The 25,944-nt window shown below is 47.2% G+C and overlaps 1 protein-coding gene across 3 annotated transcripts in view; it reads right to left on the reverse strand.

The window, feature by feature from the left end:
* The window catches only part of ZNF652 (zinc finger protein 652), a 49,137-nt gene extending 29,904 nt beyond the window's left edge, over positions 1-19,233 (reverse strand). For 2 of the 3 annotated variants that reach the window (XM_044296992.1, XM_044296990.1), the window contains exon 1: positions 19,052-19,233. The gene's annotated coding sequence lies outside the window, so the exon portion shown is untranslated. Of the gene's footprint in view, positions 1-1,473; positions 1,565-19,051 lie in introns of those variants that run through there. The other variant, XM_044296991.1, reaches the window with a different exon arrangement.
* Positions 19,234-25,944: the final 6,711 nt, after the last annotated feature.

Genomic DNA, 25,944 nt, shown 5'->3' on the forward strand with positions numbered 1-25,944 from the left:
CGTCCCCCATTGACTTTACATTGAAAGTCTGAACGGATCCGCTCAGGCTACTTTCACACTTAGAATTTTTTCTAAGTTATTAATGCAGACGGATCCGTACTGAACGGAGCCTCCGTCTGCATTAATATGAGCGGATCCGTTCAGAACGGATCCGATCAAGCGCTAGTGTGAAAGTAGCCTTACCTGTACCCGGCCGTCTCCATCAGTGTCACAGGCATTAAAGGGGGTGTCCCACAATGTATTACCTGTACCCGGCCCTCTCCATCAGTGTCACAGACATTAAAGGGGGTGTCCCACAATGTATTACCTGTACCCAGCCGTCTCCATCAGTGTCACAGGCATTAAATTGAGCAGCAGAGAAAGCACCTGCCTGCCACTTCATTTAAATTACTCCTCACTATGGTTGTGCAGTGAAAAAAATGGGGCTCTTGGGACCCCCTTTCTAGTTATATCCTGTGGGTAAGTGATAAATATACACTGAGAGATAAACCCTTAAATATAAAGCGCAAGGGGCAGGGATGCCAATACAATCTGATAACCAGCGTAGAGCTCTACACGGACATATCCCCAGTCCATGGACACACGTATTCGGCCTCTCTACAGCCGATGCCAGGATCACTTATCACTGTGCAATCATGAATGGATTTATGGTCCTGTGTAACTGCTGAACGCGCAGTTAGAGCGGGGGAGGGGTCAGTCTGGGAAAAAGCTGATTATTAAGAGAAATATAATCACAAAAGAAGCAGCCATTCTTCACAGAAACTCAATCTCAGTCCATGGAGACGAGTCAGGTGGGGGGAGGCCGGCCTATAGCAGGCAGAGCAAGCCGGATGAATACATGCAGCTGGATGAACAAGGCTGGCTTATGTAGTGGATGAGGTCCCACCTGCATGGCTAATAATAGGGGACTGCGTACGAAAGGCCACGGAGCGGCGCGTGCCGCGGGATGAACGAGCTGTTCTAGCATAAATCACTAGTAAGCACAGAGAAACACTTCATTCCACTAAAAATATGCGCTTACAGCCTCATGCACACGGCAGTTGCAGATTTTGCTTTCTTCAAATCGCAGATCTACAAAACATGGATACCGGACTTGTGCTTTCCGCATTTTGCCGAACAGTACGTCCTGCCCTCTGTTAGCACCGTCTTTTTTTGTCTGCAAAACAAGGCTGCTGACTGGCCGTACGGATAGTACACGGTGTGCTGCCCGTGTCTTTTGCGACCCCATTGAAATGAAATGGTTCACAACACACAGGAAAAAATGTGCATGGGATGCAGATTATAACCCACGGTGGTGTGCATAAGGCCTTATATTGTAATTAACCATTAGGGTGAGCCCCCACTGTTCACAATCCATAGTGAATGTCTGGGCAGTGCTGCGGGTAGACAGTATTGATTTGACAGGTTGGCATAGTGTGTGACCACCTCCACTGCTTGGGAACTCTACCTGAGGACTCGCTCACTCACACCTACCCCAAGATTGCTGCCCATTTTCCGCCCACAGCAGATGCCGAAATTCCAGCAAAGTGAACTGGTGGACTACCTGCAGATCCACACCAAAATCTACTAGTCCTAAAAAAAAAAAAAAGAAAAAAAAAAATGAAGATTTTTTTTTTTAAGGGAACCCGACCCGTCACCTCAAAAACGTATAAAAAAAAACCAGCATTACCTTATAGTAGCCCCCAGTCTGTTCATAATCATATGTCTGATCCGGTCATCTGATGCTCAATAGCTTAAAAAAACTATTTTAAGCGCTATCTTGCTGTTCAACTTCAAGTCAACGTAAGCACGCCCCCTACCCGTCCCCTCTCTTGTTTGATTGACTGCCTGAAGTGCGGCCGGGATCGCAGAAATCCCACACATGCGCGGTGCGCAGATGAAAGCCAGCTAAGGCTACTTTCACACTTGCAGCAGAGTGATCCGGCAATCTGCATGCAAATGGAAAGCATTTGTAGACGGATCCGGATGCAGATCAGTCTCGCAAATGCATTGCAAGAACGGATCCATCTCATCTGGAGAAACGGATCCATTATATTTTGCAGTATTTTTCATGCCGGATTTGGCACTAATACATTTCTATGGAAAAAAATGCCAGATTAAGGCAAGTGTCCCGTTTTTTTTGGGCCAGAGATAAAACTGAAGACATCCTGAACGGAATCCTCTCCATTCAGAATGCATGGGGATAAAACGGATCAGTTCTTTTCCGGTATTGAGCCCCTATGACGGAACTCTATGCCGGAAAAGAATAACGGTAGTGTGAAAGTACCCCAACAGCGGCAGCTGGAGACGGGATCACGCCTTACCAAGGAGCGCACCACGAATGTGCGAGATTTCTGGCTGTCAATCTAAGAGATCTAAAAAAGGGGACAGTTAGGGGGCGTGCTTACCTTGACTTGAAGCAAGGAAGCTGCTGCCCCCTTGACTTCAAGATGACCGGCGAAATAGCGCTGATGGCGCTTAAAATACAGTTGTTTTTTTTAAGCTATTGAGCGATTACCGGATCAAACATACGATTATGAACAGACTGGGGGCTACTATAAGGTAATGCTGGCCGTTTTTGGAGGTGACAGGTTCCCTTTAAAGAGGTTCTGTACCTTTTGATTACTTCCCCTCACGATTCTTTGAGAATTTCTGCAACAATTCCTGTCTATGTGCACATACCCCAAGTATGACCAATGAACTTGTCAAAGACATCTTGTGGCATCTTCTCCGAGGACCCGCAGGTCATCTGCTGCAGGCAGCCACCCATTTCTCTTACAGTTGGCACTGTACCATTTAATACATGATTTTACCAAAAGGCGATAAATCAAACAATTTATGTGCATATATACTGCAATGTCATAATCAATGATTTCGATGACCGCACATTTGATTATTCACATGATCAGCATATGTTTTATCGGTAATTGTTCAGTCTCTTCCACTATATAAAATTATCGTGAAGCCTAGCTCTGATTCACATCTGTGCAAGCAGGCCTTCACTGCTGCAGCATTCAAGTGAAAGGGTCCGCATCCGTGAAGCGGAATGCACACGGCTGGTGTCCAACGTATTGCGGACCCACCGTATGCGGGCCGCAATACGGCCACGGGGAACACACGGCCGTGTGCAAGAGGCCTAAAGCCACTTTCACACGAGCGTGACGGATTAGGTCTGGATGCGTTCAGTGAAACTCAAATTTTGCAAGCAAGTTCAGTCAGTTTCCGCGCGGGTGCAATGTGCTTTGATGCGTTTTTCATGCACGTGATAAAAAACTGAAGGTTTACAACAACATCTCTTAGGGTACTTTCACACTTGCGGCAGAGGATTCCAGCAGGCAGTTCCGTCGCCAGAACTGCCTGCCGGATCTGTCAAAACGTATGCAAACTGATGGCATTTGTCAGACGGATCAGGATCCTGATCCATCTGACAAATGCATTGAAATGCCAGATCCGTCTCTCCGGTGTCATCCGGAAAAACTGATCCGGCGTTTATTTTATTTTTTTTCTAATTTTTTGCAGTCTGAGCATGCACAGAGCGCAATACCGGATCAGTTTTGCTGGATCCGGCATTACGGCAAGTGTTCCGGAATTTTAGCCGGAAATAAAACTGTGCTGCTGATAATACATGCTGCTGTATTAACTCCGTCCTGAAAAGGCAAAAACACTGAACTGAAGACATCCTGATGCATCCTGAACGGAATCCTCTCCATTCAGAGTGTATTAGGCTAAAACTGATCAGTTCTTTTCCGGTATAGAGCCCCTAGGACGGAAACATAGAATTTGGCCCATCTAGTCTGCCCAATATACAGAATCCTATGAATAGTCCCTGACCCTATCTTATATGAAGGATGGCCTTCTGCCTATCCCATGCATGCTTAAACTCCTTCACTGTATTTGCAGCTGCCACTTATGCAGGAAGGCTATTCCATGCATCCACTACTCTCTCAGTAAAGTAATACTTCCTGATATTACTTTTAAACCTTTGCCCCTCTAATTTAAAACTATGCCGGAAAGGAATAACACTAGTGTGAAAGTACCCTTAGCAACCATCCATCAGTGAAAAACGCATCACATTCACACTTGCTTCCGTTTTTCACTGAAACCCCATTTACTTCTATGGGGGCTAGGCCTGCATGAAAAACGCTGAATATAGAACATGCTGCGATTTTCACGCAGGGCAGAACTGATGCATGAAAAAAAACAACACTCATGTACACAGACCCACTGAAATGAATTGGTCAGGATTCAGTGCGAGTGCTACGTGTTCACGTCTGCATTTTTTTGTGGATTGGATGCAGACCAAAACCATGTGGTGGGCATGAGCCCTTACAAACAGAATTTCCACATACATTTCTGTTCATTTCCGCACCAAAAACAGCATGTGTCACTTGCGGTTTTTGGTGTGGATTTGACACCTCTCGAACAGGTAACACTGGCTTCTGGGACTGCGCTACTATACTAAGATGACCGTCACCCACTAGTGCGGCGCAACGCTAATGCTTATAGCTCACGTGCGCCGTGGCCGCCGGGCGCTCCTTCTCATAGGTCTGCGCCGCACAGACCTATGAGAAGGAGCGCCCGGCGGCCACGGCGCACACGAGTATAATGCTGCTCACTGACATACCATGGCAGCCGGGACTTTAGTAGCGTCCTGGCTGCCATGGTAACCAATCGGAGCCCCAGCATTACACTGCTGGGACTCCGATCGGAACTGCCACTCCGTGGTCATATCGCAGGCCGGCGATATGCACAAAATCCATATCGTGGCACAAATTTATATCGCATATCGCCTATACCGCCCACCCCTAGCTGCGGGGTACCCCCTGCTGTGCTGCTACCCTGCCAGTTTTTTTTAAATAGCGCTCCTGCGCCCCGTTATGCCGCCCCCCCCACACACACACAAACAAATTCTGCGCATCGGAGCAATGGGGAGGAGACGCAGTCTTTCTCCGTGGGCGTCTCCTCTCCCCCCCCCGGCTGTAGCGCTGTCCAATCACAGCCAGGGAGAAGGAGACGCCCACAGAGAAAGCCTGTGGGCCAGATTTATCATTACACTTACATCTTACTCCACTTTTACATAAGTCACTTTTGGCGGTCAGATTGTCCAGAGTCAGATTTATTAATGGTCCTTTAATACTGTGATAAATGTGGTTTGACGGTAGCAGTTTATCCTTCAGTAAGCGGCTTTACAAAAGTCGCACATCTTTACGAAAAAGTCACATGTTTATTAAAAAGTCGCATAAGATAAGCATGGTCCTCACTGGAGTGAGATTGCACAATTTTTTGCGACTTTTTTTAAATTGTCGCAACAGTAAATCTGTCTAGAGATTAATTCACATAAGAAAACACACCCACTTTCAAAAAAACTGTCAAACATTGTGCAGAGCCAATAAAAGTCGCTAATTATTTGTCCTGTTTTAGCGATTGCGCAAAAATTTTCGACTTTTTCACTCCATTATTTTGACTTGAGCTAATGATAAAGCTGGCCCTGTGTCTCCTCCGCATTGTTCCGATGATCAGTATTAGGCTACTTTCACACTAGCGTTTTGGCTATCCGTTTATGAGATCCGTTCAGGGCTCTCACAAGCAGTCCAAAACTGATCAGCTTTGCCCTAATGCATTCTGAATAGAAAAAAAATCGGCTCAGAATGCATCAGTTTGGCTCCGTTCAGTCTCCATCCCGCTTTGGAGGCGGACACCAAAGCGCTGATTCCTGCTGTGGATCTGAATGAGGAGCTCCTAATTTAATAGGGCTAAACATATTAAGGCCGATGTCCGTGGATTCCATGCGGAAACCATGACAAGAATGGATTTACCAACCGTTTTTCTTTTTTGGCAAAACGGATTTCAACGACATACATGGATAAATCGCGCCTTATGAACTACGGCAAAGGTTCCCGAAGGTGCTTTTGGGTGCAGATTACAGCCTTGAAAACGCAGAGAAAATCTTGAACATTATGTGAATATCCCCTAGAGAGGCATAAGGAGTTAGCAGTGGAGTATTGCGCACAGTCCAGGAGCTGCAATACGGGACTGTGGAGAAACTCTCCCTTTATGATGACGTCTGATGGTGTAAACTTCTTCTCGTCATATCACAAATTAAAGGGGTTTTCTCAAGACGCGGTTTTATACTTACCTGCTCCCGGCGTGCCGTCCACTTCCTGGTTTCGGCAGGGGGTGGGCTCCATCTTCATTGATGTCTTCTTCTGGCCGGGCACTGTACTGAACACGCATGCCTAGTCCGCGCATGCGCCCTGGTGACTTCTTCCTGGCCAGTATAGTATACTTGCCAGGAAGAAGTCACCAGGGCGCATGCGCGGACTCTGCGTGCGCGTTCAGTACAGCGAGCGGCCGGCCGGGAGAAGAAAAGAAGACGTCTGCGCACGCGTAGCCACCGCGATTCCTGAGAAGAGCGGTGGCCATAACCAGGGGAGACGGAAGACAACAGTCAGGTAAGTATAGGTTTATTTTTTTCTAAGGGGTGGGGATTTGTTAATTAAATATATTTAGAAAAATGATCGCTGTTAAATCATTAACAGATTTAACAGTGATCATTAAGATGATAATACCCCTGTAAGTTTTGTATGAAATAGACTTCTACGGCAGTGTCTGCTGCTGATGCCTGGATTTTTAGATGGATGTCTATTGATCTCATATGAAAGTCAGGCAGGCTACTGTAGACCATAGGAGCCAGTTACACCTCTCCAGGATTCTAACCATCCCTAACTAGGCCATGAAGACAGTAGCACACACGTTCCTGCTCAGAAGGCACATCTACCCCAACCTTGTAGTGTAACCTTCATCTATCGCACATGTCGTTGGAAACTCGCTCCCTCCCCTCCTTGTCCAACAAAAGGATGAATCTTTACGCATTCCTGCCGAAGCAATGCAGGGCACAGGGAACAAACCTCTGCAAGTGTGCATCCGAGAGGCACAATTATCCCAGCCACTGACACGGGTGGCGCACGGACAATGGGGCCTTTTGTGCAATTGCTTAACATAGGTGGGACAATTAGAGCGAACGTCCAATGACTGGAAAGACAGACAAATGTGAAATGAAACATGTCCTGAACACAATAAGCTTATGATCAATCTCTTCTCTGCCATTAGACAATTCAGCTTGCCCGAGAATCCTCAAGTGTCTGCCCGGTAAAGAGCGAGGGCTGGATCATAGACCTCTATAGTAAGTATGACCCCACCAAAGGTGGCAACCATCTGCGGCACTCCTAACACAATGACATCAGGATCCTGTGGGAGGGATTTGCAGCAGGCTGTGCTCAGCAGACAGGGAATAGGCTTCCCAGATTTCCAGAAGGCTCACGCTTGTAAAAAGATATATTCCAATAATAAAAGTAGATTAGGCTTCTTTTCTTTATCGAAGCACATGGAGGATTTTCTGTCTCCCTCTTTAGTGGAAACTTGAGCAGATCCAGGATGAAATTTTGGTTGTTACCTTTCTCCATAGGTGGACAAAGCACTCCGAATACCCCACTGTTTAGTGACCCAGTAAGAGGTCCTCACACACACACACACACACACACACCAGCATCACATTTCTACATTTGTCAAATTCCCAGACACTCAGTGACACATAGCGAGCGCCATCCATATAGCGGGTGTCCCCCCCTTCCCCCCCAAACACGCTCTCATCCATGGGCTGTCTCTGGTATTGCACTTTTTCAACTGAATGAGGCTGATCTGCAATACTAAACGCAGCCCAAGTCCAAGAGGGGCGCTGTCCTCCAATCCCTCCACGGCGCCCACTGACACATGGTGACAACCAGCCGCTGCTAGCAGTGAACTCACCTTCATAGGTGGGATTTTCATTTCCAAAAGGCACAGCGCTTTGTATTTGGCCAGAGGTGATTAGTAGAACGAGGAACCCAAAGAGGCAGACATGTATTTTCTTATTTCTCTGGCATCTTGTGTAATAAGACCCAGAAGACAAGGAAAGGGAGGGAGCGATGCATCTCTGGGGTTACAGAGAAACAAAATAACTCTTTGCAGACACAAAGGAGAGACCGACACAAAATACACAGCACGCGAATTATGTCCACATCTTTTTTCTGTTTTCACACTAGTAGTCCAGAAAAACAGAGCGTACCCCAAGCCGAAATCTACCTCTCGTGTCCCACCGCATAGTAGAAATAAAGCAACGTGCGCCTTCTTGTTGCGGTTTCCACAAGCACATTTCTCCCACTGGATGGCACTTGGATCTGCGGTGTAACTAACTACAAATCTATGGCAGACGTTCAAGGGTCAGTCCGTGGCAATTACAGGTTGGATTTTTCGGACGTATATTCAACGTACCCTTACTTTTGCATTGGTAATAAATAGAAAGATACCTACTCAGGGTAGCAGTATGGCAACACTATGAGAATGTATAAGCGGCTGAATACAGTGCTTATGCCGACAACTTAAGACATGCTAGGACATGTAGTGCAAATCGTGCAACTACTGCACCCATTACTGTTTGACATTTACCAGTTTTAAGGTGGAAATGATAGACCACCATGTCAGAAGATGGAGGAGCATTATCACACACATGAATGGACTGGAGGCACCAACATTTGATGGACTGACTACTGAACATATGTGGGAGCTCCACTTCTTCCATACAGCAGATGGCTATGTCTCACTGTGCTCTTCTCATAGGAGATAAGCCACCAATAAGTGTCTGGCCTTTATTCTCCTCTGCCATTGAGAACACATGCCCAAGCATGCATGTATGTCGGGGTCAGGGTGAAATAGCCGTCAGCCAAAACCAGGGTTTTGGCCCACAGCTAATGAAAGTGTATTTGCAGCTTTACAGGCTGCAGACTTTAGGGTTAGTGGCCCTTTCATTTATAGAGCAAATTGAACACTGAACGATACAGTCCGGCTACATGGTGACATGTGTCTCGTGATTAAAATGGGTACAGCACTCGTGTCATGCAACGCAACTGACGCAAAAAAAAAAAAAAAAAAAAGGTACATTGCAACACCACTGACTATCATTACAGAGAACCCTGATCATCCTGGGGGAGATTGATGAAGACTGGAGTCCTACACAACGGTCTTAGGCCCCTTTCACATTGGACTCGCAGGGCGTGTCAGTGAGAGCACCCGTCCGGACCTTCCAGCAGATGCCCTTATTCTGGAATGTATCGGTTAACACTGACAGCATTACATCAGTGTTATCCAATACATTCCAGACCTCTAAGGGTTACATAGCATCATAAACCAATATTATGCTACGCAACCCTGTCACTGCTGGGAGGTCAGGACGGCTGCTCTGACTAACCTACCCTGTGAGTCCAATGCGTGCAACTTGCTTGTGTGAAAGGGGCCTTAATCTCTCTGCTGGAGTCAAGAGGCGCATGGATGGTAGTATTTGTACTGCTCCGTGCTCCAAAGCAGAGATCTGCACCAGAAAAGGGGCTGATGTAGATTTCCGCTATAACCTATGTTTTCTGATGTATAAATGTGACGGGCCATCTATGACAGCCCCAAACCACTCGCTACTTTGAAAAGTGGTGAGCCGTTCCTGAAATCCCCAGAGTCACTACATTTTTGGCGCCAGTTTTCTGGAGCAGAGGGGATGATAAGTTCCCCCCATGTCTTTTTCATTTCCCGTGGTTTTTCACACATTCCTCATGACTCCGGCCGATGGTACATCTCTGGGTGTTAGGCTACTTTCACACTAGCATCCCAGGACGGAAAGCAACCCTCAGCATGCTGCGGTTTGCTCTCCGGTATGAGAACGGAACAGAATGCATTTTGGAGCATTCCGTTCTGTTCAGTTACGTTTTGCCCCCATTGACAATGAATGGGGACAAAACAGAAGCGTGAAAGTAGCCCCATCTGTCCTTCACATCTAATACCAGCATTATGCCCAATGAGAGAAAGCAGCGCGCGCAATATGAAGTGTGTGGCTGCATCAGAAATAGGTAGAGGACAAAGGCATGAACACATCGCAGCACCTCACCTGCTATTCCTGCAGTGACTGCTATGCAAACAGATGTAAATGCCAGCGCCTGAGCCTGTATTGTGCTGGCAGATTACCTGCCCTGATGAGGACAGTGAATATACAGGCCCAGAACCTGCCTAAACATACCCCATACTTTATGTAGAAACAATGCAACAAGCCCAGTGCAGGGCCTGAGAGGGCGAAACATGACAGATTGTCAGCTCCTTGTTCTGTCACATGCCCCGCCCACTCTGGCCCTGTACCAGGCATAACACATCATCAGTGTTTGGGCTTCTGTGAAATAATAAAAAAAACTATGAACTAGAGCAGGCATGGCCAACCTGGGGCTCTCCAGCTGTTGTAAAACTACAACTCCCACCATGCCCTGCTGTAGGCTGATAGCTGTAGACTGCCCAGGCATGATGGGAATTGTAGTATTGTAACAGCTGGAGAGCCTCAGGTTGGCCATCCCTGAACTAGAGGCTTCGACCAGTGAATGTGTCTACCCCCAAATCATGGAGGGTAAAGTGCCACACACATATGTGACAGTTCACGGATCTGCAAGACACGGACACCAGCAATTTTGCGGACTGCACATCGGCGGCACTCTCATAGAAAATGCCTTTTCTTGTTCGCAATTGCGGGCAAGAATAGGACATGTTCTATTTTTTTGCGGAATGGAAGTGCGGACAACACATTCCGGCCCCATTGCAAAAAAATGGATTCGCACCTCATCCGCAAAATTGCGGAACGGATGCGGACACATTTTGCGGACGTGTGAATGGACCTTAAGTGCCAACACGGTCAGTGAACCATCCTCTGATTGGAGTTTATTGATTTTCTGGCAGTACAACACTGATGATCGATCCTTAGGACAGGTCATCAATATCAGGGTGGGGGGGGGGGGTCTGGCTCCCAGCACCCCCACGGACCAGCTTTTTGAAAGGGATGCTGATGACAAGCACTATGGCCTCCCCACAGCGCCGTACACTTCATACTGCAGCCCACTCACTTGAATCGGACTGAATTGCACATAGATCATGTGACGATCAACATGACGTCACTGGCTAAGGGTACGGCTACACAGCACGGTGTCGCACGGCACAATAGGGTATGATGTCATGGCGACATTGGTGACACTACTTTTCACATAATGTGTATTGTGTCCCAATGTGATATGCAGTCTCAACAAAATCCCACTGGGATGCATTTTACGTGACTGTTGCACCGACTATAGCAACAGCATTTCGCTGTGACACCACTGAAATACGTTATATGAAATGTCGCTGAAATGTCAGATTTTTTTTCAGGACCCAATGAAAATGAATGGGTACAGAACTGGTCCAGATCTGTTCCGCAAAAAACGGAACAGATCAGGAAAGAAACAACGGACGTGTGAATGGACCCTTAGGCTCCAGCACCCACCAGATCACCCTTTATAGGACCAACGAGCACACTGCACAAACTGCAGCTGACAACCATCTGAATAGCAGCGTTCCTGTCATTTATTCGGTCACATGACCAGGGAATAATTACAGAGGGATTACAATTGCTGAACAATGTAATCTGTGTCTGCTCCACACGGCTAAGGCCTTATGCACACGACTGTTGTTTTGGCGGCTCGGATGCGGACCAATTCACTTCAATTGGGCTGCAAAAGATTCAGACATCACTCGTTTTGCAGACAAGAATAGGCAGTTATATTAATGGCTGTCCGCGCCATTCCACAAATTGTGGAACACACATGGACCCCATCCGTTTTTAGCGGATGTGCAATTTGCAGACCGCAAAACACACAATGTTCGTGTGCATGAGGCCTAAAAGTGACAATATAATTATATCCATTAATAACGAGCAGTAACCACTTCCTATAAGTAAAGGGCCTTGCTTTACCTCACCCCTGTGGTCTGCAAGCTGTGGGGGAACTACAGTTCCAGCATGCTCTGACAGTGGAAAATTGTCAGGAAATGCTGGGGGCTGTAGTCCCATTACTGATAGAGAGCGATGGGGGACGATAAACACATGTTCTCAGAATCATTACAGTCTATGGGACTAATCATCCTTTTTAAAGAGCTGTGAATACAGTCTGCCCAAAAATAGGACATGTCATTGAAATCAATGGACCAGTTTTTAACAGCCATTTAGACAAAAATGCACCCATCTAACAGCTTGAGAAAAAGGGGTCCCCTAGGCATTATGTATATACTCTCCTCACCACATGCATGCTGGGAACACTCACTCCGCACTGGAGGTAGAAGGACCTGAGGCTCCCAGCATGATCATGTGACATCACGATGCTGGGAGGTCCTGCTGCCTCCAGTGCAGAGCGAGAGTCCCTAGCCATGCCTGTGGTGAGGGGATTATTATTATTTTTATTTATTTTTGTTAAAAGGATTGTGTCACTTCAGTAAGTGGCAATTATCATGTAGAGAAAGTTAAAGGGGTTCTGCACTTTCTTATTTAAAGACACTTAACCAGATATCTATTGATAAGTTACACGTAGGAAATAGGTCAGAAGAAAATTGAGAATTGACGTGCTTAATTAGGAAACTTGATACCTTTATTAATGAGTGGGTATGAGCAAGAGTGATCAATATACTCAGATGCTCTGATATAAAAAAAGGCAAACGACGAACCTCCTATTATAGATAGGTGGTACAATAATAAATCACTGTAGGAACGGGGATGGTTGTGGGTAAGTCTGTGGGAAAAATTCTCTCCCTAGACGACCCTACGGAACTATGTCCTGAAGCACAGGGATGTCCCCTAATGGTGGAGACACCCTGCCCCCGTACCTAAGCCTAGATGTGGCCCTAGTGATGCCCTACTTAGCAAAGCTGGATCGGCAAATATTAATCCAGTGAAACTAAACAAAAAGAATAAATCTAATGTAGATAATAAAAAGACACAACCCCGACGCGTTTCGGCTGCATACAGCAGCTCATCAGGAGGTGATGACAGTGTAGTCAACGTAGGGAATAAAGTAAGCAAAAAAAAATTTATATAAAAAAATTGTGCTTAGAAGGATGAGATGGTACTTAGCTCCTTAGCATACTTGATGGTGCTGTGTATACAGATATGTACCTCTTGTCCGTATGTATGATGAACTCAGACAGAGGGGGGCCCTGTAGAACGCACAGCTCGTATGCTGCACTTTCATTTAACCGATGATCTATCCTCTGGATAGATCATCAGCTTCTGATCGGCGGAGGTCCGACACCCAGGACCCCTGCCCATCAGCTGTTTGAGAAGGCAGCGGCCCTCCAGCAGCGCTGCGGCCTTCTCACTGTTTACCGCCGGGCGGGGCTAAGCTCTGTTCACTTGAATGGAGCTTAGCCGCGCCCACGCTAGTTGATGCTAGTCGTGACGTCAGTGGGCCGGCGGTAAACAGTGAGAAGGCCGCAGCGCCAGGTGTCTGACCCTGGTCGATCAGAAGCTGATGATCTATCCAGAGGATAGATCATCAGTTAAATGAAAGTGCAGAACCCCTTTAAAATATTAGTAAGTGCCTTGTATTGTTAATAACCATATTGCTTCCTTTGCTATCTGGATTTATTTTTCTATCACAATATACACTGCTCGTTTCCACCACTGCAACCCATCAGTGGTGGTCGTGCCTGCACAATATAGGAAAAAGCACTAGTATGTGTGTTCCCGTGGTCCCAGCCACCAGAGAGGCTGGTGCTTTTTCCTATATTGTGCAAGCACGCCCACCACTCATGGATTGCAGGGAGGTCTGTAACCATGGAAACTAGCAGTGTGTAATGTGATGGAAAAATGAATCCAGCCAGCAAGGGAAGCAATATGGATAGTAACAACATATTAGTAAGTGTCTTGTACTAACTGCATCTACAAGACAAAGGCCACTTACTGAAGTGAGACAACCCCTTTAATGTCGGCACTACCGAGGGTGGGGGGCACTATAGAGAGACAAAGGGGTTAAAAACACAAAAAAATTGAAGCATTATACATACTGAGGGATCTTGGGGAGCAGCATATCTGCAAAGGGCACTGTGGACACTATATATACTGAAGGGCATTATGTGGGACATTATATACATAAGGGACACTGTGGGGGATATTATATATAATGAGGGCACTAGATATACTGAGGGGCACTGTGGGGGTGGACAATATATATATATAGTGAGGATGTGGACATTATATACTGAGGGCACTACGTGGGACATTATATATACTGAGGGCACGGAGGGGGTGGACATTACGGTATATACACTGAGGGGATGGACTTTATATATACTGAGGGCACGGAACGGAGGGGGTATATACATATGTATATACATACACACACACACACTGAGGGAATGGAGGGGGTGGACATTATACAGTGGCGATCAACATTAGAGAACAACACACAATTTCCAAAATGTCATGGTCATAGTGTAGTCCTATGTGAATATATCCTAACATGAGTAAATTAGCACTATTTTAAGATTACTTTACAAATTGTATTTATTCTAAAGCACAGAAAAAAAATGTAAATGAGATAATTGAAAAAAAAAAACACTGATCAAAATTAGGCTACTTTCACACTTGCGGCAGAGTGATCCAGAAAGCAGTTCTGTTGCCGGAACTGCCTGCTGGATCCAGCAAAACGTATGCCAACTGATGGCATTTGTAAGACCGATCAGGATCCTGATCAGTCTGAAAAATGCATTGGACATAGCAGGCATTTCGGTATTTTGAATGGCGGCACTAATACATTCCTATGGAAAGTTTTCAGTTTTTTGGGCCGGAGATAAAACTGTAGCATGCTGTGGTATTATTTCCGTCCTGATCAGTCAAAAAGACTGAACTGAAGACATCCTGAACGGATTACCCTCTATTCAGAATGCATGGGGATAAAACTGATCAGTTCTTTTCCGGTATTGAGCCCCTAGGATGAAACTCAGTGCCAGAAAAGAAAAGTGCTAGTGTGAAAGTACCCATAGAGAACATTTTCAGATACCTGCAAGTTATTGGTGCTAATCTGACAACTGGTGCTAATTTCCTTAATGACAAACACTATGTAACTGGCAGCCTAACTTTCCAGTTTTCATTGACTTTGCCAAAACGGTGTGCCGTTCCAAAGTGGCTGAAACCCTCCAGCAGCAGGTTGTCCAGATGAAGGCCAAAGGGGTGACCCTATCAGCCATAGCAAGAGAAGTTGGTCGTTCCAAGTCTGTGATTTCTAGAATATTGCATCTTTACAACATCACAAACTTATTCAAGTCCCCCAAGAAGGCCGGTCGCCCTCTTAAGACAAATGCAAGAGAGGACAGGATATTGCGGAGAATCTCCATGGGTCATCGTTGGAATTGCTCGACAATTCAGCACTGAACAGGGTAAGGATCAGTCTTGTCATACAGGGTGTCCACCTTTAAAGAGGTTCTGCACTTTGTTTTAACCGATGATCTATCCTCTAGATCAGGGGTGCACAACGTTTCCTGGTTGGGGGCCACATTGCCAGACTGAACCAACGAGGGCCGAAATTAAAATTTAAAGGTGTATTAACAACTGAAATATTGTACTTATGGCATATTGAACACACATTATATACCATTAATGTCTAGTTACACTTCCAGGACTCCCATCTAATGGGAGAAATACATGAAAAATACATGTGAGCAGCCACAAGATATAGGCATACATGTCTGTTACCAGATGGTTGGGGGCCGCACAGAATGGTATCAAGGGCCGCATGTGGCCCCCGGGCCGCAGGTTGTGCACCCCTGCTCTAGATAGATCAGCTTCTGATCGGCGGGGGGGATCGACACCCGGGACCCCCGCCGATCAGCTGTTTGAGAAGGCAGCGGCGCTCCAGTAGCACGGCCTTCTCACTGTTTACCGCTGGCCAGTGACGTCACGACTAGTTTCAACTATGGGGGGGCGGGGCTAAGCTCCATTCAAGTGAACAGAGCTTAGCCCCACCCACGATAGTTGATACTAGTCGTGACGTCACTGGGCCTGTGGTAAACAGTGAGAAGGCCGTGGCGCTCCTGGAGCGCCGCTGCCTTCTCAAACAGCTGATCGGCGGGGGTCCCGGGGGGGGGGGATAGATCATCAGATAAAACAAAGTGCAGAACCCCTTTAAGAGCATTTGGACTGAAAGCCCACTTTGCAGTTACCAAACCTCTCATTAGCAGAAAGAATCAGAAGGCTAGACTTTGCTGAGGAGCATGTTGTGTGGACAGAGGAGAAGTGCTCCAGAGTTCATTTTAGTGATGAAAGCAAGTTTAATTTATTTGGGTCTGATGGGAAACATTATGTTTCGTCGACAAACTGGGGAAAGACTGAACCCAAAGTGTGTAAAGAAGTCAGTGAGAGGTGGAGGAGGAAGTGTCATGGTTTGGGGAATGTTTTCTTCTCAGACAGCTACATGGCAGAGTGAAGTGTGGATCAGAACCTTCTTCAACAACACATGGTTCCTTCCGCGCGTTCATCACTCAATCAGCCAGCAATTGTCATGCAGGACAACAGCTCCTGTCACAGCAAAACGGGTAAAGCAGTTCCCCGAAACTGAACATTATATACACTGAGGGCACGGAGGGAGGGGGGGGGGGGGGGGGGGGCGGACATTATATACACTGAGGGCACGGAGGGGGTGGCGGACATTATATACACTGAGGGCACGGAGGGGGTGACGGACATTATATACACTGAGGGCACGGAGGGGGTGACGGACATTATATACACTGAGGGCACGGAGGGGGTGACGGACATTATATACACTGAGGGCACGGAGGGGGGGGGGGCGGACATTATATACACTGAGGGCACGGAGGGGGTGGCGGACATTATATACACTGAGGGCACGGAGGGGGTGACGGACATTATATACACTGAGGGCACGGAGGGGGTGACGGACATTATATACACTGAGGGCACGGAGGGGGTGACGGACATTATATACACTGAGGGCACGGAGGGGGTGACGGACATTATATACACTGAGGGCACGGAGGGGGTGACGGACATTATATACACTGAGGGCACGGAGGGGGTGACGGACATTATATACACTGAGGGCACGGAGGGGGTGACGGACATTATATACACTGAGGGCACGGAGGGGGTGACGGACATTATATACACTGAGGGCACGGAGGGGGTGACGGACATTATATACACTGAGGGCACGGAGGGGGTGACGGACATTATATACACTGAGGGCACGGAGGGGGTGACGGACATTATATACACTGAGGGCACGGAGGGGGTGACGGACATTATATACACTGAGGGCACGGAGGGGGTGACGGACATTATATACACTGAGGGCACGGAGGGGGTGACGGACATTATATACACTGAGGGCACGGAGGGGGTGACGGACATTATATACACTGAGGGCACGGAGGGGGTGACGGACATTATATACACTGAGGGCACGGAGGGGGTGACGGACATTATATACACTGAGGGCACGGAGGGGGTGACGGACATTATATACACTGAGGGCACGGAGGGGGTGACGGACATTATATACACTGAGGGCACGGAGGGGGTGACGGACATTATATACACTGAGGGCACGGAGGGGGTGACGGACATTATATACACTGAGGGCACGGAGGGGGTGACGGACATTATATACACTGAGGGCACGGAGGGGGTGACGGACATTATATACACTGAGGGCACGGAGGGGGTGACGGACATTATATACACTGAGGGCACGGAGGGGGTGACGGACATTATATACACTGAGGGCACGGAGGGGGTGACGGACATTATATACACTGAGGGCACGGAGGGGGTGACGGACATTATATACACTGAGGGCACGGAGGGGGTGACGGACATTATATACACTGAGGGCACGGAGGGGGTGACGGACATTATATACACTGAGGGCACGGAGGGGGTGACGGACATTATATACACTGAGGGCACGGAGGGGGTGACGGACATTATATACACTGAGGGCACGGAGGGGGTGACGGACATTATATACACTGAGGGCACGGAGGGGGTGACGGACATTATATACACTGAGGGCACGGAGGGGGTGACGGACATTATATACACTGAGGGCACGGAGGGGGTGGACATTATATACACTGAGGGCACGGAGGGGGTGGACATTATATACACTGAGGGCACGGAGGGGGTGGACATTATATACACTGAGGGGGTGGGGTTTTAACGAATTTAACGGACGTTAAAGACTGATGCAAAATAGGCGATAAGAACAGATAGGACTGAAGATGGATGCATGCATTCACGCAAAATGGCCATGGAAAACTGACAGTTTATCCTTTTCTTTTCCACTGTCGTGTGAGTGCAGCCAACAAGGTCCTCCAGTGATGTTGTGCCAGCAATCAGTAAGCGGGTCCACCAGGGTTATATTCTATGCGTAATGTAACGCCAGTATACCCACTATTTACTGCTGGCACAAAAAATACCCCAGTTCGCTCCAGAACCCCTTTAAATAAGCACCCCCAATGACAGCCATGAGAGCTGTCAATGGGGGGGATGCCCAATTTATTATATAAAGCTGCCCACAGACAGGAGGTAAACCCTGGCTGAAAACAGCGACTGGTGGGCACAGGTAAACCGGGCAAAGCAATGTGCCCCAGGGTAATGAAATATCGCGCTTAGTTTCTTAAGCCGTTCATAATATAGCTATGGCGGGCAGAATGCCTTGTTAGGGGCCATTCTTTACACCAGAATATGGCGCAAAGCTGACAGCGCGACTACTAGCGCCATGTCCTGGGATCAGGCGTACACAGAAATATACTGAAATAAACGCTTCAGCAGGTGTGAACGCGGTGCAGAGACCAGAGAGGGGCACGAGTTTAATCACTAGTCAGATTGTCATTTTAGGAGGGAGGGGTAAATAATTGCTCCCCTCTGTGGTAAATCATGGAAGTGATGGCAGTAAGCAGGTAATTGCCCCTCCCTAGGCCACAGCATTGAGGAGATGTCAGCCCCACACACTGAGGAGTGCAGAGCAGTCACATCATAGGCACTTCTTGCGGCCTAGCTCCCTCAGGCCTGCTCTGTGCATTCACTTTCCAGTCACTAACAGTCCATATCCAGGCCTCGGCCTGGGGTTTCCACCTCACATAATGCTCTAGGCCTGCGTTTCCCGCCCGGCTCCTTCCCTATCTCACTCACCCTCCCTCCCGGGGTGTCTCGGTCCATGGCTCCCGGGAAGCTTCCTTCCTGTCCTCCTCCTCCTCCGCCGTTCACGTCACAACACCGAGCACCCCCCTCTGTGCGCGTTCCCGGTGTCGCGCAGCTACGTGGCCGCTGCCCGCTCCGTGTCGGGGGCGCGCCTGTCTTGGCTCAGAACCAGGGAAAACCCACGCATGCGCGCCGGGGGAGGGAGCGTTGTACAGCGCGCATGTCCTCAGCATAGGACGAAACTAGACACTTGCGCTGTGTTGGTTAGATCGCGCGCATGCGCCAGTCATGCACGCGCCTAGCGGCGTCTCTTAGTTCGCACATGCGTGGTTAGGAGTCACTAAGGAAAGCGCATGCGTGAACTGTAGAGAACAGCGTCAGAGGTAGAGTGTCCTAGCTTATGTTCTCGCTTACCACTGACTGTAAAAATCGGTCTCTACTACATGGATCCATTTTGTGTAAGCACACCCGTTATGAGTTATGGTCTACAATAAAATGGCCGAAGGCTTCAAAACCTAAGAGAGAGACGGGACTGCCTCAAGCGGTGTATTTTCGCTATTTTGTTAGAGCATGCGTACAAAGGTGAACGAAACACAATGGCAACCAGAGCGCATGCGCCAAAGTAGGCGGGGCTTTATTGCTGGCAGACGGACTGGTGTCCTGTTAACCCTTTGTGTCTTAAAGAGACAATGGCAATACAATAGCAACTGTCCACCTTTTATTGGACATGTTTGTTTGCTTTGCTTTTTAAACTCGAAGGGTAGGCTCACTATAGGTTTTTGGAGAAGGTTTTTTGAGGCAGATTTCCCTTCAGGTTTTTCAGCCCAAGCCAGAAGTGGATTTAAAGGATTTGGAAATATAAAGGAAGGTCATATACTTCCCCTTCCTGATGGATCCACTTCTGGCTTTGGCTAAAAAACATTTAATAGAAATCTACTTCAAAACCTCCCACAAAAAAAAAAAAAAATCAGTCTGAACCTATCCTAAAAATTCCTCCAGATTATGAATGATAACATTCTAGCTATGTGAGGCAACCTCTGCAGGGAGCTGAAGAGCTGGCTGTGGTAGGCACTGTGGACATCCATGTGGAGAGAGCGCCACCAAGTGGTGGTCGTGGCCAGACAGAATATTTCCATGTAAAACCAAAGGCTTTGGAGCTGCTAACCTGTCCGAAGACTGGGGCCATACAGTGTACAGACTGGTCCAAGCTGGTGCAGAACTTGTGCCTACTATACAAAAGTGGTCAGCCGCAGAAACCTATCCAGTGTCTGATCGTGTTGGTCCGAAACCTCCGCCAATCAGCTGCTAGAGAAGGCTGTGGCGCTCACGGTAGCGCTGCTGCCTTTTCGCAGATTTCCTTAGGCCAGTGACTAGGTTCATTGGTTACATGGCCTAGACACAGCTCAGCCCCATAGAAGAGAATGGAGCTGAGCTGTAATACCAAGTACAGCCATTATACAGTACAAGGCGTGGCGCTGTGCTTGGTGAGCTGCGAGAAAGCTGCAGCCGATGCCTTCTCACACAGTTTAAATAATGAGACCACACTGTTTAGTCTGTCTTTATTGTTAATGGCGGTGGGGCACTTAACAATGCACTAAACAGTGTGGTCTCAGTAGTTTAATTAGGGCCCTCTGCTGCCCATATGGCCGTGCGGTACTCGACCACAGCGCAGCCGTGTCACAAGCGCCACACAACCGCGCGGCGTGGTCGTCCTCTAAGAAGCCAAAATACTTCTACCTTACCTCACAGCCCTATTTACAGTATACACGTATCATTTGCTGCATCAGACAACCCTTGTACATGTGCAGGACTCTCTGGGGCACATTTACTAAGGGACTGGCGCGCATTTTAGGCGTACAATAGTCACAAGTCTATTTAGTCGCATGACTGGTTTTATGCCATGTCAGCCAGTTAGGGTTGATGTGGAGGGGGGGTTTGTCAAGGGGTGTGCCAAAGCCGCGACTCCAGCCTCTGAAACTTTTTTAACATTTACACTTGGAAACAGGTGTACATGTTAGCGAAAAACTACTCCAGCCAGGGGCAAAAACTGCCACATAACTTAGACAAATCTAACGGCACCACAAAGCGGGAAACTAAGGCCGCGGTAAATAGCTGGTCTTAGTAAATGTGCCACTCTGACTGTGTGCCGTGTAATAGTACCAGTGACTATTTATGTTTATGGCGCTATAGTTTTAGCGCGAATTCCGCTCCAAAATTCTCCGCCTGCAGTTATTCTCAGAGGGAGGCACACCGCTGTTCACACAGTTGGCGGTTTAAAGCTGCGACTGTGCCAGGTAGGGACATGTCCCTTCTTGGTATGGTGTCTGCACAGACAGCACTGGAAGCCGCAGCGGTAGTCAGTTCGCAGTTTAGCACCATTTTATGGGGTAAACTATGAGCGACTCCATGACATCTATAGTTAAAAAACTATGGCAGTAACCACGGCAGTTTCTGCAGCAGAGAGTGGCAAAATCGCCACATGAATGTAGCTGTCTGCACATGTTGTGGATTACGCTAGTTTTTTTCCACAAGGATACTCGTGCAGTAAAACCACTGCGTAAGGGCTTGTTCACATGATCGTGCTGTTTTTTGCGGTCCGCAAATTGCGGATCCGCAAAAAACGGATGCCGCCCGTGTGCCTTCTGCAATTTGCGGAATGGAACAGGAGGCCCATTATAGAAATGCCTATTCTTGTTCGCAAAACGGACAAGAATAGGACAGGACTCATCATTTTTGCGGGGCCTCGGGACAGAGCACTCTGTGTGCTGTCCGCATCTTTTGCGGACCCATTAAAATGAATGGTTCCGTATACGGACCGTATGCGGACCGCAGAAAACAGCCCGTATACGGAACGCCAAATATGTTTGTGTGAACGAGCCCTAATACAGTACCAGCGATGTGTCTGAGATTATACAAATCTCATGTACACTTTGCTTTTGTGTTCCGTGTGGATTTAGATATCTGCAGCATGTCCATTATGTTTGCGGTTTTTGGGGCGTATTGCACCCCTTTCAATGGACGAGTGATATCTGCGTTAAAACTGCATCAAATCCTTACCAAAAGCCGCAAGTAACGCATGCATATTTTGGTGCGGTCAGGGTGCAGAAACATGCAGAAATCTGCACGAAAATGCAAAAATCTTCTGCATGTTTTACCTGGGGGGAAATTCACACGCGGCAGATTTGTGTGAGAAATACCTGCGTCTGAAAATCTGTCCCATACATACAGTATGATTGGGGTTGTTCCTTCAGCAGTCTCAAGGATTTCTGCATCACATTTGGCAGGTGCAAATATCTCCTTAGAGACTGTAGGAATAACAGACTTAGGGCGGGTTCACGTCGCCGTTATGGATTCCGTCATTGTTTTCCATTATAACATGGTCATAACGGAAAATAACGGAATCCATAAGACGGAAGTCAAAACAGAGGCATTCCGTTTGGATCCTTCATAATACAAGTCTATGGGAAGCATAACGGATCCGTCCTGGTTTCCATCATGCAGGAGTCCAGTCCTCCATAACGAAAACCAGGACGGATCCGTTATGCTGCCCTTAGATTTGAATTATCACGGAATGCAAAACGGAAGCCTTTAAAGAGGCATTCCGTTCTGATCCGTCATAATAGAAGTCTATGGGAATCATAACGGATCCGTCTGGTCTCCGTTATGCAGAACAGAAAAAAAAAAGTCCTGTCGACAGGACTTTTTTTTTTCCGTTCTACATAACGGTATGCTTCCCATAGACTTGTATTATGAAGGATCCAAACGGAATGCCTCCGTTTTGACTTCAGTCGTATAGATTCCGTTATTTTCCGTTATAACGGAAAACAATAACGGAATCCATAACGGTGATGTGAACAAGCCCTTAGGCTACTTTAACATATGCGTTTTTGCTGTATCTGGAAGGGATCAGCAAAAACGCTTCCGTTACTGATAATACAACCATCTGCATCCGTTATGAACGGATCCGGTTGTATTATCTTTAACATAGCCAAGACGGATCCGTCATGAACTCCATTGTAAATCAATGTGTGCCGGATCCTTTTTCTATTGTGTCAGAGAAAACGTATTCGGCACCATTGACTTGCATTGTGCGTCATGCTGGATCCGTTTTGTTCCGCATCTCATGCTGCACTGGTATGGGAACGCAAACAAACGGAACGGAATGCATTTTGGAGCATTCCGTTCTGTTTAGTTCAGTTTTGTCCCCATTGACAATGAATAGAGACAAAAATGAAGCGTTTTTTTCTCCGGTATTGAGATCCTTTGCCAGATCTCAATACCGTAAAATGTAAACGCAAGTGTGAAAATAACCTTACATACACACGACCATATTTTGCCTCCGTGTTCGATCCACATTCTCTGCGTATTGCAAAAAGACCCATTCATTTTTACGGTTCTGCAAGTGAGACGGACGGCACACGGATGTCATCCATATTTTCATTCCATAAATTATAGAACATGTCCTATACTTGTCCGCATTCCAGATGAGAATAGTCATTTCTTACGATGGAAGTGAGAAAACGGTGGAATGCACATAGAAGGTGTCCATATTTTGTGGATCTGCAGTTTGAGGATCGCAATACGGACACGGTCGTGTGCATGTACCAGTCAGGTCTAGGATTGTCAGATCTGGGGAAGGAGTCTACAAGAAGCAGCGGACAATTCATATAGTTATAACTAGGGGTGAGTGAGTCGGGCCTCGGGTCATAGATCCAAAGTCGATTCGATTGATGCAAAACTAAGTTTTGGAATGATCGGACTTTGGATCTTGGATCCGAAGCTTGAGTCACTCACGCCTCGTTATAATAATCACCTTCTGCGCCATCGTCTGTGTCAAAAACAAGCATGAGGAATAAAAGACAGTGGTCACAGTGGTCTATGTTTAAGGCTACATGCACACTACAGTTGTTTTTTGCGGTCCAAAAATAGCGGATCCGTGTTCCTGTTTTTTTTACATCCACATCCGCTCCGTTTGTCCGCAAATTTTGTAGGTTGTGTTTCCGTTTTTCAGTTGTTGTTTTTTGCGGTCCGCCCCAAAAAAAACTGAAGGCTGTAATTCTTCAGAATTTAATATATACAGGTTTCCCAGTAACCATGCGCAAAAAAAAAAAAACGGATGCAGATGACATACGGATGGCTTCCGTTGGTCATCCGCATTTTTTTGCGGACCCATTGACTTCAATGGGTCCGCAAAACGTATATTGCTCACAAGAATAGGACATGCAATACTTTTTTTGCAGACGGGAAACGCGAACAGTGGACGTGGACAAGAAATGGATGAGTCCACCGCATTTTTAACGGATCCATAGAAATGAATTGGAAACCATTCGATCCGCAAAAAAAAAAAAAAAGGAATGGAGGCCGCAAAAAACCACTGCCGTGTGCATATAGCCTAAGGCTAAGGGCTTGTTCACACGACCGTGCCGTTTTTTGGGGTCCGCAAAAAACGGATACTGCCTGTGTGCCTTCTGCAATTTGCGTAACGGGACAGGAGGCCCATTATAGAAATGCCTATTCTTGTCTGCAAAATGGACAGGGGCCACGGGACAGAGCAACGGATGCGGACAGCACTCTGTGTGCTGTCCGCATCTTTTGCGGACCCATTGAAATGAATGGTTCCGTATACGGACCGTACGCGGAATGCAGAAAACGGCCCGTATACGGACTGCAAAATACATTTGTGTGAATGACCCCTAAAAGTGAGATTAGACCTGGATTATGGCTCATTTACTATGGACAACTTTTGTAGAGTCCCCAAGAAGTCACCAACCCGCACCAGGTCTACTTTTACATCTAAAGCTTCATGCACACGTCCGTGGAACACAGACCGTGGTATGCCGGCCTGGATTTCTTCTGAGTGCAGGAGTCATTGGTTGCTATGACGCCCTGTGCGCTTCCTGCTGCCGCCGCAGTACAGTAATGCGCTGGTATAGATCTATACCAGTGTATCACCGTACTGCGGCGGCAGCAGGAAGCGCACGGCGTCATAGCAACCAATGACTCCTGCACTCAGAAGAAATCCAGGCCGGCATACCACGGTCCGTGTTCCACGGACGTGTGCATGAGGCTTAAAGGTGTAAACCACATTATACTCACACCAGATATATTACTAAGGTGCATCCGTTCATAAATGTGGTGCAGACACACAAAGCAAAGCCAGACTTAAAACTGACACAAAAACAACCCTAAATGATAAATGACCCTCAACAAGTGGTACTTTAGTCGGGATCCGCACACACAGGAGGAAACATCAGAGCTTTCTATGCCAGACTGTGGCAAGCTGGAGTAAAATGCACCAAATGTACCAAGCGGCACACACCTCTTAATACATTTGGTGCATCTTTTTTGTTATCCTTGCTCCAGAAAAAAATCTGTTGGACTGTGGGGGGCGCCATCCACTCTGCATCAACTCTCATCATTATCACCCCGGCGTCAGAAGCGGCCAGCGCTCCATGGCACTGCAGCCTCTTCCTAGGCCATGTGACAGCACTGTACATCGGACATGTGGGGCTGAGCTACAATACCAAGCATAGCTGCTATACAGTGTATGGCGCAGTGCGCGGAAAGTCGCCCTGGAGCAGCGGCAGCTCACCGAAACATCAGAATCGGACCCCCCCCCCCCCCAATGTGATAATGATGACCTGTCCTGAGGATATATCATCATCATCATCAATTCCTGGATAGCCCCTTTACTGTGCACTTCTTGTGAAGAAGCTGCTTATTACTTTTCATCCACCAGGGGGAGAATGTGAGCCTTCCTTCTGACACCAGGTAAGGGCTGCATGAGTTTATATTTTCATTTTTTTTTTATATATATATATATATGTATATATATATATATATATATAAGACCCAGCCTAATTTAGCAAATCTGACGTGTCACG

Source organism: Bufo gargarizans, chromosome 6, assembly GCF_014858855.1.
Source record: "Bufo gargarizans isolate SCDJY-AF-19 chromosome 6, ASM1485885v1, whole genome shotgun sequence".
NCBI classification, from domain to species: Eukaryota; Metazoa; Chordata; class Amphibia; order Anura; family Bufonidae; genus Bufo; species Bufo gargarizans.